Raw genomic sequence first — 5319 nt, 5'->3', positions numbered from 1 at the left:
TGTCTACAAGCAAGATAGTGTGGAAGTGTGCGTCAGCGACATGCCAGTTGTTTTTTTCATTCTGTTCACCAAAATTGGTGGAATTGTCAAGACTTTGTGGAGACTCCATGTTTAATTAATTGACTCACTGAAAAGATCTGACAACGTGTCGGAAATTACTCAGAATCCGCTGTGCCATTAACCATTCTTACCAGGAGGTTTGACCCTTCAGATTTTGTTGTCAGTCTGGTTTAAGTTGGTAGTGCTCTGCACCGAGAGGCTGTATGTCTAACCTTGCAGCAGGAGTGCTATTTTTAAGGATTAGGTCAGTTTTTTGTGGTGGATGCTAAATGACTTGAAACTTGGAAACATTGTGAACTGTGAGAAGGATATTATAGAACTTTGAAAGGACATAGACAAGTTGGTGGAATGGGCAGACTGATGGCAGATGAAGTATGGTCACTCAGCCCTTTGAGTTTGCACTGCCATGTCAGGTGACTAATCTGATTGTAACTTCCCTCCTACCTTTTCACCCCCTTGTCAATCAAGAATCTATCCATCTCTGCTTTGAAAATATTCAAAGACTCCACTTCCACTGCCTATTGAGGAAGAGAGTTCCAAAAACCCATTACTCTCTGAGAGGAAAGAATTCTTCTTAGATCTGTGGGTGACCCCTATTTTTACATTTTTAGTGGCCCCTCATACTAGATTCTCCCACAAGAGGAAACATCCTTTCCACATCCACCCTGTCAACACCCTTCAGGATTTTATATGTTTCAATCAAGTCACCTCTTACTCTTCAAAACTTCAAGTCTAACCTTAAAGGAAAGTTTGTTTGTTAGAGTCAAAAGTAGGCTTACATTAACACTGCAATGAAGTTACTGTGAAAATCCTCCAGTCGCCACACTCCGGCGCCTGTCTGTGTACACTGAGGGAGAGTTTAGCATGGCCAATGCACCTAACCAGCACGTCTTTCAGACTGTGGAAAAAAACCGGAGCACCTTCAGGAAGCATAAAGGAGAACATGCCTCTGTCTACATCAACGGGGATGAAGTAGAAAGGATCGAGAGTTTCAAACTTTTAGGTGTCCAGATCGCCAACAACCTGTCCTGGTCCCCCCATGCTGACACTAAAGTTAAGAAAGCCCACCAATGCCTCGACTTTCTCAGAAGATTAAGGAAATTTGGCATGTCAGCTACGACTCTCACCAACGTTTACAAATGCACCAGAGAAAGCATTCTTTCTGGTTGTATCACAGCTTGGTATGGCTCCTGCTCTGCCCATGACTGCAAGGAGCTACAAAAGATTGTGAATGTAGCCTAATCCATCATGCAAACCAGCCCCCCATCCATTGACTCTGTCTACACGTCCCGCTGCCTCGGCAAAGCAGCCAGCATGATTAAGGACCACACGTACACTGGACATTTTCTCATCCACCTTCTTCCGTCGGGAAAAAGATACAAAGGTCTGAGGTCACGTACCAACCGACTCAAGAACAGCTTCTTCCCTGCTGCTTTCAGACTTTTGAATGGACTTACCTTGCATTAAATTGATCTTTCTCGACACGCTAGCTATGACTGTAACACTACATTCTGTACTCTCTCGTTTAATCTGGACAAATGTGAGATAATGCATTTTGGAAGGTCTAATACAGATAGGAAATATACAGTAAATGGCAGATCCCTTAAGAGTATTGATAGGCAGTGGGATCTGGGCGTACAGGTACACAGGTCACTGAAAGTGGCAATGCAGGTGGAGAAGGTAGTCAAGAAGGCATACGGTATGCTTGCCTTCATCGGCCGGGGTATCGAGTTTAAAAATTGGCAAGTCATGTTGCAGCTTTATAGAACCTTAGTTAGGCCGCACTTGGAATATAGTGTTCAATTCTGGTCGCCACACTACCAGAAGGATGGGGAGGCTTTGGAGAGGGTACAGAAAAGATTTGCCAGGATGTTGCCTGGTATGGAGGGCATTAGCTATGAGGAGAGGTTGGAGAAACTTGGTTTGTTCTCACGAGATTGAGGGGCATGGACAGAAGTGGATAATCAGAAGCTTTTTCCCAGGGTGGAAGAATCAATTACTCGGGGGCATAGGTTTAAGGTGTGAGGAGCAAGGATTAAAGGAGATGGATGAGGCAAGTTTTTTACACAGAGAGTGGTGGGTGCCTGGAACTCGCTGCCGGGGGGAGGTAGTGGAAGCAGATACAATAGTGACTTTTAAGGGGCGTATTGACAAATACATGAATAGGATGGGAATAGAGGGATATGGTCCCCGGAAGGGTAGGGGGTTTTAGTTCAGTCGGGCAGCATGGTCGGTGCAGGCTTGGAGGGCTGAAGGGCCTGTTCCTGTGCTGTAATTTTCTTTGTTCTTTGTTTCCTTCTCTATGAACGGTATGCTTTGTCTGTATAGCGCACAAGAAACAATACTTTTCACTGTATGTTAATACATGTGACAATAATAAATCAAAATCAAATTAAAATGTGGAGGAAACCCATGCAGACATGGTGAGAATGTGCAGTCTCTGCACACACAGCGACACAAGCTGGGAATCGGACCCAGGTCTTTGGCGCTGTGAGGCAGCAGTGCTAACCACGGCGCCACCGTGCCACTGTCCAGCCTCTCCTTGTAAGTCAACCCATCCAATCTAGGTTTCAGCCGAGTCAACCTTCTCTGAACTGCTTCCATTTACATCCTTCCTTAAATAAGGAGACCAAAACTGACATTAATCTAACTTCCCCTTAAATCCAGCTGTGTGCTATCTGCCTATACTCTATTTGGGTAGCAAGTTCTCCATATTATAACTACTCTCTAAGAAGAGACATTTTTGTTGGTTTGTGATACAGATTCATTCAGGGCTGTCTAATATTTATTCTAGTTTTGGATTTCCCCACAAGTGGAAATATTTTCTCCATGTCTACCCTTTCTGAAAGAGACATTTATTAGTTCACCCCCTCAGCCACATCTTTTCTAGTCTGACTAGAACATCATAGAATTTGATCATTTTATCTCCTGCTGTTTCTTCTGCTGTGTTGGCTATTGAACATGCTATTGGTCTTATTGGTTGCTGCTCTGTATTGGTTGGATATATTAAGTTCACTGACACTGCTGATAGGCTTTCAGCTTCTGCTTTCTCTCAACAACATTCACAGAGCAGGTGTTATCATAGAATCCCTACAGTACAAAAGGAGGCCATTCAGCCCTTCGAGCCTGCACTGACAACAATCCCACCCCACACGTAACCCCACATATTTACTCTGCTAATCCCCCTGAAACTAGGCTCAATTTAGCATGGCCAATCAACCTAACCCACACACCTTTGGACTGTGGGAGGAAACCGGGGCACCCAGAGGAAACCCACGCAGACATGGGAAGAACGCGCAAACTCCACACAGAGCGTGACCGAGGCCGGAATCGAACCCGGGTCCCTGGCGCTGTGAGGCAGCAGTGCTAACCACTGTGCCACCGTGCCGCCCTGTGTTATCTAATTTTCCTTCTTATACCTGGCACCTTATACATACCATTTTTCTGCCCACCTATGTATTTTGTCCAATTCATTTTGTAATTTCTGTCTAGTCGTTTCCGTTTTTACTGCCCTCCTGGCTTAGTAACATCGGCACATCTGGTCAGTTGGTGTTGGGTTTCTGATTTGAGTTCATCGATGTAACTAAGAGGGAGGTCTGGTCCCTTGGGGGCTCCTAGATTAGAACATAGTAACATAGGAGCAGGAGGTGGCCATTCTGCCTTTCCAGCCTGCTCTGCCATTCATAATGATCATGGCTGATCATCCAACTCAATAGCCTGACACTTCCTTCCCCCCCCATATCCTTTGATCCCCTTCGCCTCAAGTGCTATATCTAACTGCTTCTTGAAAACATCCAATGTTTTTGCCCCAATTGTTTTCTGTGGCAGTGAATTCCAAAGGCTGACCACTCTCTGGGTGAAGACATTTCTCCTCATCTCTGTCCTAAACGGTCTACCCTGTACCCCTCAGACGGTGACCCCTTGTTCTGGATACCCCTACCATTGGGAACATCCTTCTTGCATTTACCCTGTCTATGGATTTACCTGGCGAAGCTCCTCTAACAAGTACCCCATTTCTTTCCACCCTCAGTCCATTCCCAAGAGTTTCCCTGATCCACGCAGATTTTAACTTGATTAACAATCTTTTCCCCCAAACTTGGCCAAATACATTCATAGGGTTTTCTGCAGCCCCATCTGAGATGTAACTTCCTCAAAAGATCGGTGAAGCAAATGTTTCGCCCTTCTGAATTTTTATTCCTCTTCAGGCATTTGGAAATAAAATTCTTGAGAGACATAAAACTCAGCTGCATGATTGTTTGTCACCCGTTTTAAACAATGACACAAACTCAAAATGACTCCCGTGGCATTAAATCTAAGCAATTGGTAAATGTACCTTAGAAGAAATGTCATGAATGCCTTGGGGAATGAATTTTAGTTTATTTATTAGTGTCACAAGTCGGCTTACTTTAACACTGCAATGAAGTTACAGAAAATCCCCAAGTCGCCACACTCCGGCGCAAATTCGGGTACACTGAGGGAGAATTTAGCATGGCCCAATGTACCTAACCAGCACGTCTTTCAGACTGAGAGGAAACCAGAGCACCCAGAGGAAACCCATGCAGATACAAGAAGAACGCGCAGACTCTGCACAGACAGTGACACAAGCCAGGAATAGAAACGTGGGTCCCTAGCACTCTGAGGCACTATGACCATGCGTGCTCTCATCCCACATATTCCCCACGTTGGAGATCTCTACTGCCTCCCGAAGATACACAAGGCAAACACACTCGGCCGTCCTATCGTATCGGGCAATGGGACCCTGTGCGAGAACCTCTCTGGCTATGTCGAGGGCATCCTGAAACCCATTGTACAAAGAACCCCCAGCTTTTGTCGCGACACGACGGACTTCCTACAGAAACTCAGCACACATGGAGCAGTTGAACCAGGGGGCACTCCTCGTCACAATGGATGTCTCGGCACTCGACACCAGCATCCCCCACGACGATGGCATTGCTGCAACTGCCTCAGTACTCAACGCCGACAACTGCCAGTTTCCAGATGCAATTTTACAACTCATCCACTTCATCCTGGACCACAATGTCTTCACATTCAACAGCCAGTTCTTGATCCAGACACACGGAACAGCCATGGGGACCAAATTCGCACCTTAATATGCCAACATCTTCATGCACAGGTTCGAACAAGACTTCTTCACCGCACAGGACCTCCAACCGATGCTATACACTAGATACATCGATGACATTTTCTTCCTTTGGACTCATGGTGAACAATCACTGAAACAACTCTATGATGACATCA

This window comes from Mustelus asterias, chromosome 10 (genome assembly GCF_964213995.1).
Source record: "Mustelus asterias chromosome 10, sMusAst1.hap1.1, whole genome shotgun sequence".
Classification (NCBI taxonomy): Eukaryota; Metazoa; Chordata; class Chondrichthyes; order Carcharhiniformes; family Triakidae; genus Mustelus; species Mustelus asterias.
Note: the sequence above shows the minus strand (reverse complement) of the source record.